Below are 16,810 nucleotides of genomic sequence, written 5' to 3'. Positions count from 1 at the left end.
CATTTCAATATATGTTTAAGTTTATCACAAGAAAATAACAAATGTTACATGTAGAAAAGGTTTCATATACTAGTTATACAAAAAGGGAATGGTCAATAAACAAAGTGGAATTCAATACAGACAGTGTTGTGTCGTTACTCATATGTGATTAAGTATGAAGGATACAAAATGTAGGCAGCGTTGTATTCCAAATAAAAGAACATATACATTGAAGAATTTCACACTTATTCCTATTTACAGGTCGTAAGAGAAGAATGAAGATATAAGAAGAGCAGGGAAAAGGTGACAGAAAAAATAATTAGGAGAGGTGGGTTAGTAGGGTTGAAGTAGGGAAGTTTGGAGGTGTGGGGAGGGGCGTGTTGCAGGAGATCCCTAGCTACCGCATAAGTGCTTCATAAGGTGAACAGGCTCTATAAAGGAAATAGTTGCTTGATGACATGTGATCCATGGGTTCATCTTAAGCTATTTTTCATGACTGTTACTGAGGATACCAGTTAGTTGTCCGTTAATGAAGAAGCCACCAATTTGGGTCTCATCTTCAGAGAAATATGTGAACTATCCTTTCCAGGCTCCAGCAGAATGTCAGAAGAATAAAGTCCTTCATACATGGTGGGCAGGACCACCATGTTTAAAAGACATCACCTGCAGTATGATGTCCTCCGAGGCTCATATGACCAGGGATCACATGGGCAAGTGTTGAAGATACCAGGTTCCATCTGGTTAGGACCTTATTACTGACTCAAGGGTGGTGGCATCTATGGTATAATTGGCAATAGTAGTCCAGGTATCATGCCAAACTTCTTCTTCTTACCTTTTTGCTATGCAAGTGTTCAAGGTAAGTGAAGGCAGGCGATTAAAGTGAGAATAGACTATACAAATGAAAACAGGAATTGAAAAGGGGATATCAATAAACACTAAGTGGCCAACGTTCGGAATAGCTAAATGCAAAGGAAATATTGGGGGACTTTATGGACTTTATAGGCACTAAGAGGAAAACAACTATCTAATTAATAATTTTATTATTACAAACAAACAATACAAAATTGCATTAAAAACACACATTAGAAGGAGTACTTCAATAGGACCATAATCAGCATATCAAGTCGATAAATAATATCACATGATACAAATCCTTGACTAATTAGCCATAGTCGTGTTACAGATTGGAACATAGTGTACATCCAAATCGATGGAATGCTGGTATGGGTCCTATGCCCAACATGTTTTGCGTCAGATGAACGCTTCTTCAGGGGCTTAATGAATTGATTTCTTAAAATTAAAAGAAAATACACATAATTATACAGATCATATAAGACATATAAGACAATTACAAATATTATCGACTTGATATGCTGATTATGGTCCTATTGAAGTACTCCTTCTAAAGTGTGTTTTTAATGCAATTTTGTATTGTTTGTTTGTAATAATAAAATTATTAATTAAATTGTTGTTTTCCTCTAAATTATAAAGTCCATAAAGTCCCCCAGACTATACAAATGAGTTTAAGCACCAAGGGATTTTAATGCCAAATGTTTTCAAAAGTGATCAAAGTGGTCATATGAGTGATGCAATCCAATGTCTAAGTTGGGTGTATCAGAAAAGAAGAAGGGGCCTTAAATCTGTATTGTTATTGTGTTTAATTAACTTACAAAACAGTAAGATGACCACTATGCAATGTGGGAGAATAAAATAATTTAGTTGTTTGGGCATCAAATCAGTTCTTGATTTACATATGTAGAATGGTCAATTGTATAAAACACATTCAGCATGTAGGTCCAAAGGAGGATTGTCCATATTAATACTAGCAGTAAGTCATATCTTTCTGCTCATTGTGTAATACGTTACTGTTGGACGTGAAGGAAAGATCTCAATAGTTACTATGAGGCGTCTTGCACATTTCCATATACAGATCATGAAAATCTGAACTGATGTTCCACAATTTCTTGGTCAGAGGTGCAATACTCTTCACAGTAAAAACAAAGCCATACTTCCATATAGTCTCACAATGAAGCCTCACCTTTTGTTTAAACTTTATGTAAACATAATCAGTTATAAGTGCAACTCAGGATTTGGAGCAGTGCCGTCCTTTCTTTGTGTCTACATTTCACATAGTAAACCTGATACATGGTGGCACAGACAAACAATTTAAACAGACCTGTGAATGAATATATTTAACCTTGGATGAACGTTATTTTTCCATTCCCTATTCACTATTATGCCCCGTACACACGACCGGACTTTTCAACATCAAAAGTCTGACGGAATGATTCCGGCAGACTATTCGATCGTGTGTGGACTGCAACGGACTTTTGATTCGCAAAAGTCTGACAGACTTTAGAAATGGAACATGCTTCAAATTTTTCCGCCAGAACTCTGCCGGACCCAGTTCCTACTGAGAAATCCGCTCGTGTGTATGCTAGTCCGACGGACAAAAACTGACGCTAGGGCAGCTATTGGCTACTGGCTACGAACTTCCTTATTCGAGTCCAGTCGTACGTCATCACGTTCGAATCCGTCGGAGTTTGGTGTGATTGTGTGTGGCCAAGTCCGCTCATTCGGAAAGTCTGTCAGAACTCTGTCAGAACTCCGTCAGAACTCCTTCGAAAGTCGGTCGGACATAAGTCTGGTCGTGTGTACGCGGCATTAAACTTTCTAAAATTCTTGCAAAATTATTATCATTACCAATTATGATGATGTATTTGAGCACTATCCCCATCCCTAAAAAAAATCCCTGAAATGCATTTACCTTGGACTTCTATAGTAAAATATTTTTTTCAGGGATCTAACACCATTGGTGTGACATTCGTGTTTTTCTAAACCCCTAGTTTATATAATAAGGCTGACCATCTTGGGAAAGATTTTAAAAATTTACAAATAAATCACTGATTTGAATCTGATCTAGTAAAATTGCAAGCAACTTTGTATTTTTTCAGGAATGTATCATAGAATATTTAAATGATTACACAGTTCACATCAATTTTTGTAAAATATCAAACAATATTTCCTTAGCCTGTCTGTTCATAGTTTAAAAAAATATATGATTTCATGTAAATACCAAGCACAAAGGCAAGACAACAAAATAAATAATAAACACCTTTTCTGATTTGACATCTTTAGTAATTAATCTGCTTTACGCATTTGCAGTTAAAGGAAAAAGACTGTAAACACAATTGGGGAAATGCAATACAGCACTACTGACAGTTTTGTGACACGATGGCCCTTTAAAATGGCCTGCGCTAGATCCATAAATCCCTACCACTGAATAAATTTATGGCCCCTAAATGGGTTCTGATCTCCATCTAAGTCATAATAAATATAAAGATATACAGTCTTATTTCATAAAAATGTTTATATTTTCAAATGTATTTTATTTCATATTTTTATTATTTAGCAAATTTTACAGCTGAACCACAAGGCAGTTATAAAAACAATAATTTAAATAGTTATACATCCATTAAACACATTAGTGTAATGATCCATCTTGATATCAACCCCCTGAAAAACTCTGGATATCACAACCCTTTTCTTTGGATTGCACAAGTAAACAAGACCACTCAGGAAATCTGGGGGACACCTTACGGACTCTAGGAAGTTAATATCTTTATTAGCAGTCAAGCTCTGCAATCTTACACTGTTAAGGGCTTTCAAAAAGGATTTAACCATGATAAAAAAAATAGAAATTCTATATGAAAACAAAGCCTTACTACATGTATAAGCTGTATACAGGTCAAGGGGCCAAATAAATGAGTCACAAACTTTCTTCTAAAATGTGTCCTTTGTGTAACGGTTCGCCCCTTTGCACACTCCACTTTCTAGGAAATACTAGATCTGCCATCCCGCTGCTGTTTACATTGTCTCTGTGGATAAAATATGCACTTTTATCCATAAGCGTTTTGAAGTGTAGCTTTGCTAGTTTAAATACAGCAGTAGTACATTTACACCATGAATTTTGGTAATACAAATGAATATGAAAAAAAAAACATATGAAGAACACCAGTGTACCACAATTAGCAAATGTGTATGTGCGTACACAAGAGTGTGTACGCACATAATCCAGAAATGGTACAATTTCAATTGTGTTAAATTACTTAATTAAATTAGTATATAGATTTCTGTTGCTAACCTTCTTCTAAAACACAGGGTATTTGACACTAGAGATGGACAAACTTCCGACGGGACGTTTCGCAAACGCGAACCGTGAACGCGGCCAAAAGTTTGCGAACCACAAAGTTCGCAGCGGGCCTCATTGACTTCAATGGCAGGCGAGTTTTAAAAACCTACAGGTCATATTTTCAGCCACAAAATACTTACTAGCTGTGCACACATAGTCCCACCACATTGCCACTGACATAACACATGTATGAAGTGAATCTGGGATCGACAACTATTTTTTTATATCTGTGAAATTTTGACAATTCAGGACTCAGGAGCGCATGAAGGCAATGGAGGAGAGGAAAGGTCAGGGTAGGCTATGAAGAGGGTGCGGGAGATGATCACCAGCACCGTGATATAGAGCACTGACACAGCACCATGATAGAGTGCACTTACACCAGCACCGTGATATAGAGCACTGTCACTGACACCAGCACCGTGATATAGAGCACTGACACCAGCACCGTTATAGAGTGCACTGACACCAGCACCGTGATATAGAGCACTGACACCAGCACCCTTTTCCACTTGATGCAGCGCTAGGTATCTGAGCTACGAACCCTTTCAACATTGGGCATGTTGAAAGTACTTAGGCCTGTGTTAGCTTTGACCAGAAAACCTTGGAGATTACTGAGCACTTCTCTCAAATCCTGTAGATGAAAGGAATGCTTAAAAAGTGTTAGAAAGGTAAGTATAGACAACTGGGTGAAAGACCATAATTGGATAGAGAACCACTTCTTTATCCAAGCATTTGAAGGTTAACATAAAAGGTAAGAACTCAAGTTACCTATCTTTTGCTAGTTATAAACAGACTGAGCACCCAGCTGTCTATAATCTGAACTATAGGAGAGTAAGGCCTGCCATACATGGTGCAAATTACTTTCCTGCAACCACAGGATGCCATCCCCGCCTGGTGAAGACAGTGATTGTGTAGTCTATTGCTGCTAGTGATAAACGTAAGAGAATCTGGCTGGCTGGTTTACCCCAGTGGATTGATTGATCAACTTAGTACATTCAGCTTGCACACTAACAGTTTGAATCTCGGCAGACGTTTGGATTTTGAATGGCTGGCCTTAGGTCAGCAAGACTCAACATTCTGCTCTGTCCAACTTCTTCTTGGTTTGCTAAATTGCTACAATCATACCTAGAGTTATCATGGTAATATTCAAGCAATACGATAAGAGCAGAGTAGGTCTAAAACATGGCTTTTAGGAAATGCATGAAACCTTTCGTCATCGGAAGAATTAAGTCGAGCATATATGTAAGAGAAAGCTTCCAATCCACCCATGGGAGAAAATCACAATATATTCAACGTGTTATGACAACCCCAACAAAGGGGTCAATATCACAATAAATATACAAGAAGAAGAAAAGCAATCATAATCCCTTCCATCTGTCCTTGTCCACAGGAGGGATGAGGACTCAGACCAAAGGGGGGGCAAAATAAAACACAAAAAGCAAGATACACCCCAATACTTACCTAAATAAAGATCCCAAAGATCCTAGGACTGATAGTAAAATAAAAGAGCTAGATGACGTAGTGCAAACAATGACCTCCCAAGGAATGAATGTAAACAATCTTAAGTGTCTACATGCATTTTCCTAAGCTTGCACAAAAGATTGACACAGTCCCACGATAAATTCATAATGCGGGACAGAGACAGCAAGAAGTTTTAAAACCTTAAGGGAAAAGGAAGTATATACTTTACAAACAAAATCCAACCAGTGTGTGGCTAATACAACAGCCCTAAAGTATCCCAAATACACTCACCACACTAAATAAGGAATAAGGACAACCTCCAGGTATATGGGGCGGCGATGGGGATCAAGTGTGCCCCATCATACACCAATCTCTATCTGAGATGTGGGAGTGTTGGTTGTTCTCCTTTGACGGGATGTCACGGTACCTCTGCCACATTGGTTTGTAGCTAGGGTACATTGATGACATGTGGGAGATTTTATACATTACAAGGAATTAAACAAACTTCTATATTTTTCTTTTTGGTAGAAAAAGCTGTTTGTTTCACCATTTTCTTTTCAGAGTGATTCCTGGATGGGAGGATCAGCCTTCATTATAACCATCTGAGCAGATCTTAGTGTTCTAATGAAAAATGCTGTGCCTGCATATTTTTAGAGCTAAGCAAGCCTCAAATTTAATGAAACTCCTATTGCAGAGAATGCCTAAAATCTGACACAAATCTCAACTCTCATGTAGTCTTTTGAGAAGACTGGGGAGCCAATCACACATGCAAGAAATAACATTTCTGAGGGAATATCAACAATGTACAAGGCACCTCCAGTTCACAATACTGAAAAGAAGGGTCAGTTTTGGAAAATTACATTGGTTGCAGATTGAAAAGGAAAGGTGATTTTCAAAGCATTATATATTGGTAGGAATTATACATTATTTTATTTTGTTATAAAAAGTGAAGTTTTTATATAAGACCAGTTTCAGCTCACTGAAGAGTCTTATTTTTATTTTTTTTGCAGCAATTACTCTTTCTATTTTTAGTTACACAGCTGTTGAAGTTGACAATGACATATGTCAAAGGAGATTAACTTTCGATTAGTCTTAACTGACGTAACAGTAAGAATCTTATCATATATTTACACTATTGCTGAACATGAAAAGAGCAAATAGCAGGTCATGATGTGTCATTTTATTGTCAGGGAAAATAAAGAGGCAAATTGACTTTTACAGATACTCTGAATTTTCATCATCTAGACCTGTCAGCTCATACTTGAGAAAAAATATCAGTATAAGTATGACAACTTGTTTCACAAATGTCTTGTGAATTGTTTGTGTGATACCTAAACATGTACTTAAAGGGACACTATTACAGAAGGTATTGTACTGTATTGTGATAACTTTTTTTTCTGTGTGACCTTTTCTGGCAGTTTGGAAGAAAAATACAAGAATATGTAATAATAATACATTGAACTCTATAATTCAATGTATTAACCACGTACAGCTATCAGAATACTCTATTATTTTTATGACAGTTGCCCTTGGCCACTTCCAACCTATGTTCATATTACCTAGCGCCCTCTCCTGGCAATTAAAACACATTATAATTAAGAAGGGAAAAGCTTCAGCCCGTGTTTAATATATAATGCTGTTTTAAAGCTAAACTCTGGAAAATAGTTAAAATTCACACTTACATTACAAAGGCAAATGCTCCTTTTTGTCTAGAGTACCAGTAAAAAGCATTTTCCTGACAGACTCCATGGTAGTCTGCATGTGGGTAAACCCCGCATCCTCTCCAATGCTATAGGACCCCATACCCATAAATCTGAATTCACCGCTAGGGAATGCGTTCCTTTTTTGTCCTCCTCCAAGGACCTACATTTCATTTGTTCCTGCTTGGCATCCAGTCGGGATAACTCCGGATTCCGGCATACCATCTATGCAGTGCAAGCTCAGGGCCCAGCCATGGGTGGGCGAGTGGCTGTTCAGGCACAAGATACCTCAGTGGTGGCAGGGAGATTTCCTCTATATACCTGGGATGGATGTTTGGCAAGCAACCCGGCTGGCAAGGTCTGCTGTTTTTAATTTTGTTCTCCATGGCAGCATTTTTGTGCCTCTGTGTTTGTCTCCCTGCACCCCTTTTTTCCTGTGTGCCATATAGGTGTCTCTCATGGCACCTGGAACGCTTCTGCGTTCCAGGACACCGCAGCACTTCTGGGTTGCAGCCGCCGTAACCTTCTGCACATGCGTGGGGCCTCTGCGATATGGAGGCCTGGCTTGCGCATGCGCGGAGTGGCGGAGTGCCTGGCAATCGCACAGGTGCTGTTTGGCAGCCCTCTACGGCGCAGGCACAAGGTGGGGAGTCGGTGATGTCACTCAGGGGGGTTTAAATAGCTGTCAGTCCCTGCTGAAAGTGGGAAATCCTGTGGGCAGTGAGTGACAGCTTCCCTGAGCCTGGGGTATTGCTGGGAAAAGGTAAGCCTTGGTGGGGGAGCTTGCTGGGATTTTAATGGGGAAGTAAAAAATATAAAAAAAGGAAGGAAAATAGATAAAATCTGTTTGGCTTCTCTTGCTTGCTCCCCAGCTTATCCTAAGGCATCCTCTTTCCCGTGCAAATCCTTACTTTCCATTTTCGATGGACAGGTCACCGCCTTCATGCGGCTTGCCCTCATGCACAAGGAACGTGCAGATGAAGGGGAGGGGCTAAGATTATTTTTTAGTTGGGAATGCATTTTGAATGCTCTCTTGTCTTCCTCCAGCCCTTCCAGGTCAGACCGTCAAATCGTAGTCCAGGACGATAGAGACCTTGCCAGGCTGCAACATGATCACTCATCATCCAGGTCCCAACGTGATTCTCTGTCCAGCACCCAACAGCAGAGAAGATGTTCCCATGCCTCCTCCAGTCACCGCACCCACTGATATGACAGCTTCTCTGATCGCAGAGCCTGCTGGGGATCAGTGGCGGCTGGTGCTCAAAATTTTTGGGGGTGAAACAAACTGAAAAATTCAGAAAAAAACCCCCATCAATTGCAGCCTCACTGTACCCATCAAACGCAGCCACTGTACCAAACGCAGCCACTGTGCTCAAATGCAGCCACAGTGACCATTAAAACACAGCCACTGTGCCCATCAAATGCAGCCACTGTGACCATCAAACGCAGCCACTGTGCTCATCAAACGCAGCCACTGTGCCCATCAAACGCAGCCACTTTGCCCATCAAATGCAGCCACAGTGCACGGCCGGGATTTTAGATGGAATTAGAACAGGAATTGGAATTGGCTCCCAGGCATCCAGTGGCCATGAGCCAGCTAAGTCTTTTTGAGATTGGGCCTGCCCAGGCGGGTTGGGTGGGGGCTCGTTTGCTTCTTTTCCGGTACGTCTGGGTGGCCTCAATCTCGGATTACTGGGCCATCAAGATTGTATCCTCAGGCCACACATGGTCCTTCACCAGTATTCCTCCCCCCGGATTCATTTCCCCCCCCCTACCATGGTCAGAAGAAAATAAGCAGGTGTTACTATACTACGTGGGTTCGCTGAGAACACAGTGAGTGGCAGTGTCTGTCCCAAAGGATGAAGAGTTTCAGGGGGTGTACTCCCCTCTCTTCTTAGTTCAGAAGAAAAACAGTTCATGGCGCCCCGTGATAGATCTAACTTACTTAAACAAATTCATATATGAATATATATATATGAAAGATTCAAAATGGAGACCCTGTCTACATCCAGCAAGCCATGCAGCTGGGCGATTGGCTAATTTCAATCGACTTGAAGATGCTTACTTCCATGTGCCTATGGCAGAGGAATTCCGCAAATACCTCTGGTTCCAAGTCAGGCAAGAACATCTGCAGTTTACCTGCCTCACTTTCAGGCTGACAACCTCTTTTTGAAAGTTCTACGGGTCATGGTGGTCCTCATCAGAACAAGAGGGATACGCTTGTACCATTGTCTCGACAACCTCCTGCTGTTGTCCCAGGACAAGGAGCAATTGTTGATCCCCAAGGAGAAGGTTATCACCACATTAGTCAACTTCGGGTGGCTCCTAAACTTGGAGAAAAGCCATCTAATTCCAGTTCAGCGCCTGATATACTTGGGGGCCCAGTTCGACACAATGGAAAGCACCATCTCTCTTCCGGTGGGGAAGATCCCAGTTATCCGAGAGGGCATTTCACAAGCTCTGTACTCCTCATGCCTGAGGGCCTCACAGTGCCTAAAAATTATCGGCGCGATGGTCTCCATGACCCCCATGGTCAAGTGGTCTCTGTGGAGTTTACTTCCCTTTCAGACAGGGTTCCTTCCGCAATGGAATTCGGGGGACATCAATCAGTCCATTCACATAACATCAGTGATGAGGAACAGTCTCTTCTGGTGGCATCAGCGCAAAAATTTGCTCACTTGTCACTCCATCGTCCGGTCTTGTGGGTCACGGTTACAACCGATGCCAGCGGTGCTCAATGGGGAGCCCTCTGTGGGACAGAACTTGCACAAGGGATGCTCTACTCCACAATCCAGGATCAAACGTCCTGGAAATTTGGATGGCCTGGTATGCTCTTCAATCCTTCTCTCATATCCTGAAATGGGAGTCAGTGAAAATAAGGATGGACAACATCACAGCAGTCTCCTATGTGAGGGGGAAAGGGGGCACTCGGAGCTTCACCCTGCTCCAAGAAGTCAAACCCATTAGGTCTTGGGCTCAGAAAAACCTGGCCAATATTTTGGCAGTCTTCATTCCCGGAGCCCAGAACGTCTGACTTTCTATCCCGCACACAGTTGGACAACAATGACCGGTCTCTTCATGTGCAGATGTTGGAGTGGATACTGTCCCTGGGAGTCAATCCCGAAGTGGATCTATTTGCATCCCCCTGCAACTTCAAGGTCAAGAAGTACTATACTTGAGTCCATTGCAGCCAAGCCTTCGGGTTAAATGCTCCAACAGATCATTGGAACTTCAGCAGGCCATATGCCTTCCCCCCACTTCCGATCATCCTCAAAGTCTTACGGAGACTTCAAACGGAAGCAGTCAAGGTGGTGGTGATTGAGCCTTACTGGAAAAAACAGGCCAGGTGGCTGCGGATCATGTCGTCCTTAGTGACCCAGAGGACTCCGGACCGAATGCCTCAGCTAACCTACGCTGCATGGCCTCCCTGATCCTGCAAAGCCTGCGGAAGGATCCTCGTATTCAGCGGTTCAAGGAGAGGGATCATTACTGACTGGCAACTCTCCTTCATCCACGGTAAAAGGGTAAGGTTGCGGATCTTATCTTGCCGTCGCAGAGGGAGCAGAGGATGAGACATCTCCGGGAGGCCTTGCAGAAAGGTCTGTGCAACGCGTTCCCAGAGACTGGGAGGTTACAAATTCCTGGTCCTGGGCAACGTGTTGCTGAGGCTTCGATCAGTCACAGAAGGAGCGGTGGAGAAGGTGGCCCTCTGACCGATGCGTTCAGACAATTTTTTAGTCCGCAGCCCCAAGGTATGATCGGTTCCAGCATCCATTGCCAGCGTCTGATTTACATGGAGGAATACCTATGGGCAAGGTCAGATTTGGACACCTTTCCCACCGAAAATCCTCTGGGTTACTGGGTCTTGAGGATGGATCACTGGCCAGAGCTTGCCCAGTATGCAGTTGAGCTACTAGCCTGTCCTGCATCCAGAGTTCTTTCAGAACGCACATTCAGTGCTGCTGGAGGCTTTGTAACCGATCACAGGGTGCGCCTGTCCACCGACTCGGTGATCGACTGACCTTCATAAAGGTGAATCAGTCTTGGATCACCACCAGCTACCAAGCACCTGAAGCTGATGTAACCAAATAATTTTTTTTGAAATGTCACATCCCTTCAAGACTGCCTATGCTGATGCTGAGTGACTATCCTGTTATGTTGACTGACTATCCTCTTCCTCCTCAATGATTCTTCTGATAGCTTGGAAGAACATTTTTGGTTCTGGGTGCCGCCACCAGTGGCTAAGGCCCAATTTTCAGCCCCTGTTTAACAGGGGCATGTAATTACAATTTTTGATGCAATACTTTGCAGCAGGGCTCATTCCTGCACTCCAACTAGAGTATCTGTGAGAGGTTGCAGTGTCGTGGCACCAGCACTAGTGCCTAAGGCCCAATTTTTCAGCCCCTGTTTAACAGGGCATGCAATTACAATTTTTTAATACAATACTTTGCAGCAGGACTCATTCCTGCTCTCCAACTAGAGTTTCTGTGAGGTGTTGCAGTGTTGTGGCACCAGTGCCTAAGGCCCAATTTTTCAGCCCCTGTTTAACAGGTGCATGTAATTACAATTCTTGATATAATATTTCACAGCAGGGCCTGTTTCAGCGCCCACCAAGAGTATCTGTGAGGACTTACAGTGTTGTGGCACCAGCACCACCACCACCACCACCACCACCACCACCAAAGGCCCAATTTTTCTACCACTGTTCAACAATGGCATGTAATTACAATTCTTGATATAATAGTTCACAGCAGGGCGTTCTATCGCCCACCAAGACTCACTTTGAGGGCTTACAGTGTTGTGGCAACACCAACACCTTAGTCCCAAATTTCTGCAGAGCATATAGGGCAGGCCCCTACTTTCAAATATCCAACTTACAAACGTCTCCTACTTGCAAACGGAAGGAGACAACAGGAATTGAGATGAAAAAAGATGGACCGCTCAAAAAATTATACAGGGGTGATAACCCTTCCCTATGTTTTCCAAAAAGCTTAAAAATAGATTGTTTGACTGGAGTTACACTTTAAAAATGTACCAGTTCAAAATTACAAACATATTCTACTTAACACAACAAACCTGCACAGTCCCTGTCTTGTTTGCACCGCCTGTATACTGCTGTTCCAGTGGCGGCCCGTCCATAGGGGGCGCCCGGGCGCCGCCCCCCCATTCTGTGTGGTCACAAAAAAATAAAAAATAAAAAATAAAAAATGTAAAAAAAATAAAAAAAGTTTTAAAACTGCCCCTTTAAAAAAAAAAAAAGTTCTTTAAGGAAGTGCACTGTGCTCGAGCGCCGGTCACAGTGCACTATGGGAACCGCCACGCCAATGCAATCATGAGATTGCAGGCGTGGCGCTTCATTTGCGGGCGTTTAGCCCGCCTCAGGGCGCTTTCTGAAGCGCTGAGTAGTTTCCGCCCGGCGCTGTAGTATTGTTACTACGGCCGGGCGGGCAGTTTGATTGACATCTGAGTTGACTCAGATGTCACTTCCTGTCTTCTCTCTCCCATTTCACCTGAGAGAGGAAACAGGAAGTAAGAGGAGTAGAGCGGTGTGCAGGAGAGGAGCGGAGAACACCGGAGAGGAGCACACAGTCAGGTAAGTGGGCTTCGGGTGTGTGTGCGGGTCCTGGTTCTTGCTGTGTAAGAAGAGGGGCTGCAGCAGTCTGGGGCTGGAGATGGCTGCTGGTGGTGACCTGTGATCAGGATGGAGCCACAATCTGGACATTTGCTGGTTTTTCTGCTACTTGTCTCGGCTATAGGATTCTCTCCATCTGGAGCTGCACAGAAAGGTAGGACCGCTCTCTATCATCAGGTGTCTGTGGGGTGACTGTGTTCCTATGGTGGGAACACATTGGGGGTCATGGATATTGGGTGTCTATGAACATAAGTGGAGAGCAGAATGTGAATAGAGGTGATGGTCAGGGTGATTGAGCCACGTTGGGTTCTGATCCATAGCGATCCATAGACATCGGTCATGTCTTGCCATTGCAATCTATGTGTGGGTCATGCCAGATAACTTTTTAAATATGGTCGTGTCCTTGATCCCACTGTGTTTGGAGACTGACGATCTGAGCTGATGTTGGTCCATCTTGTAGTGTTTACCCATGTCTAGTAGTCATTAACCATTGCCTTACCTTGTATATCTGCACCACACATGGTACACCTGCCTCAAACTGCCTTACCTTGTATACCTGCACCACACATGGTACACCTGCCTCAAACTGCCTTACCTACACCTGCACCACACATTGTACACCTGCACCACACATGGTACACCTGCCTCACACTGCCATACCTACACCTGCACCATACACTGTACACCTGCACCACACATGGTACACCTAACTCACACTGCCTTACCTACACCTGCACCACACACTGTACACCTAACTCACACTGCCTTACCTACACCTGCACCACACACTGTACACCTAACTCACACTGCCTTACCTACATCTGCACCATACATTGCACACCTGCACCTCGTTGCCTTACCCTGTGTACCTGCACCATAGATTGTACACCTGCACCACACTGCCTTACCTTGTATTTATGTTACCACGCCCTGCACTGTGCCAGGCATACATTAATCAGACTCTTCATGGGTATGTCAGGTACCCCTGGGTAGATTTGCTGGTAATACTCATCAGCAGTATCTTCTAGCAGTGATCCGGGCACCACTGTGTAACTGCAGTGCAGGGCTGTCTCATTGCATTGCCAGCAGCATTGCCTTACTGGTCCTCTTGGCTCCAGAAGGGTTAACCCCCTCCTTTCCACGCTTCTTCCATGATATACTTCAGGCCATATTTAATTTCTCCTTAGGTCACAGAGGAGGCAGAACGATAAGAGCCAGTTATGTGTGATAACTGATATTAAACAATTCACATATGAACTCTGGGCTAATGAGTTGCAGGCTTGACTAGTTTAATTTGTGAGAAACATGCGTGGGCTGCAGAGTGAATACATTGATGGAGGTGCTATGAGGACTCCAGGGGGATCCAGGTGACTGAAGAATCAAATCCGCTCTCATGCCAGGGAAGAGCTTCCATAGACTGAATGTGTCCTCCATAAGTTGGATCAGACATGCCCTGATAGACTGCACCTGCAAAGCAATGCTTGGACTCGTAGTTCCCCATCTGATCTCAAGCCCTTGGTGTAGGTTATGTTTAGGAAGTTTTAATTTCCTGTAGAACTACAGAAACCAGCCAGCTCCCCTGGGATGCCGAGTCCATCACATAAGCCGGAGAACCATGCCTTGCAGGTTTCTGTCTCTGCTTCGGGTCAGGCATGGTATTGTAGGTTCAGGTACAAACTCCTGTGTCAAGGCTGTTCTATGTCCCCAGCCCATAAAACACGCATGTCTAATAAGGATTAATGTCATTTATCAATGACGAGCCCGGTGTATAATGTCCAGCCTGTTATGTGATGTGCAGAGCCCGGTGTATAATGTCCAGCCTGTTATGTGATGTGCAGAGCCCGGTGTATATAATGTGCAGCCTGGTATATGATATGGATTCTATAAGGGGTGTGGCTTATGAGAAGTGGGAGGGGCCAACCGTGGAGGGACGGGGTCTTGCGCCCCCCCATCCTAAAACTTCACCAGCCGCCACTGTGCTGTTCTGATTATATAGGGCCCGGGGGCCTCACGCCTTTCCTTTTTTTAATTTGGGTACGGGGTTCCCCTTAATATCCGTACAAGACCCAAAGGGGCTGGTAATGGGCAGGGGGGCTACCAATGCCATTTTTCTCAATGATTTTCATCCGTATTGCCGGAACCAGACATTACATCAAAACCGAAAGCAGTTTTAAAATACTTTTTTCCGTTAGAAGTGTCATTTTGTGCAGAGACTTTAGCACTTTTGATTTCGAACGTTCGAGTCCCATAAACTTTAATGGGGTTCTAAAGTTCGTACAAATTTTCGGTCCGTTTGCAGGTTCTGGTGTGAACCGAACCGGGGGGTGTTCGGCTCATCCCTATTTCCCACATGTAGTTTGTCATGGAGTCTCTCAGGAAAACTGAAAATGTATTATCAAATACATACTGTAATTTTCCTTTCCTGATGGACTCCATGGCAGACGGAGTTCCTGCCTATTTGATCAAAGAGGTGGCTAGTTATGGAACATAGTCCCTAGCGGTGAATTCAAATTTATGGGTATGGGGTCCTATAGCATTGGAGAACAGGCGGGGTTAACCCACACTTAGGCTGCCATGGAATCTATCAGGAAAGGAAAATTACGGTAAGTATTTGATAATACATTTTCAGTTTTTCTTATCTTATTCCCCGCAGGCTCCTCCTCTGTGTGAACTGATTCTCTTCATTGCTCCATCCATTGGCCACACTCTGACATCATCATGCTCAATGCAATGCCAGCAGTCCTGCATTGTAATTGAGGACTCCGAGGGCCCACCCCCAAACTGGAGCATCGGAGGGAAGAGAAGAGTCTCAGTGGCCAGAAAGTTAGGGATAAGGTTAGTAAAACTATTTTTTACTGGTATCCTAGACCAACAATCACATTTAACCTGTTCAGTATTGGGGAGCCCCACTGCAAGGATAGTTTTTTATTTCCCCAAGAATTTATCTTGAAAGATATACAGTATATATACAGTGTACATATAGATATAGATCTCTATCTATATATAGATATATGTCTATATATAGCTCTATATATCTATATATATAGATCTATATATAGTTCTATATCTATATCTATATATAGATCTATATATATAGATATATATCTATATCTATATAGATCTATATATAGATATAGATCTATATATATAGATGAATATTTATGCACAGCATACATTTCATCACCTTGAAGCAAACACTTTTTGGTGCAGCAATAGTTTATGGTAGAATCACCCTTTTACACAGAACAATATCTTGTTTTATTGGTCCTAACCCTGCTCAGAATACCGTAATTTGACAATGTGTACATAAGCTTATTATATGAGATTTTGTATTTCTACTGGGTTGGGCAATACACTGAAAAATACAAACCTAAATGACCGTTGAAGCAATTTAATTAGGTTTTTGTGCTGACTAGCCGAATTAGGGGATGGAGTATTCTGGTATTATTTAGTGTTCTGCTCTGCCCATGTGCATATTTCATATGATGGTTATAGATTGATTTAAGCAGCTATCATTTTTTTGCTTCTCTGGATTTGGTGCAAGCACAGGCTGAGTATTTTTGGTTGAATTGAATGTGTCCAGCCTTCTGTTGTGCTTCTGTACTTTAGTTTATGTGTGTGCTGTAGTTTATGTGTGTTGTAGCATGCAACCACATACAGTATCTCATAAAAGTGAGTACATCCTCACCTTTTTGTAAATATTTTATTATATCTTTTCATGTGGCAACACTGAAGAAATTACACTTTGCTACAATGTAAAGTAGTGTAGCGCTGAATCGCCTGAGCATTAGTCCCACTTGGAGACACGCCTGCAGAGGCAATCCAGGTAACCATCGAGTTATAATC

The sequence above is a fragment of the Lithobates pipiens genome, unplaced genomic scaffold, assembly GCF_037356315.1.
Source record: "Lithobates pipiens isolate NorthernLeopardFrog02 unplaced genomic scaffold, aLitPip1_a1.2 Scaffold_22, whole genome shotgun sequence".
Lineage (NCBI taxonomy): Eukaryota > Metazoa > Chordata > Amphibia > Anura > Ranidae > Lithobates > Lithobates pipiens.
The sequence above is the reverse complement of the archived record's forward strand: the minus strand, read 5'-3'. Positions refer to the sequence as shown.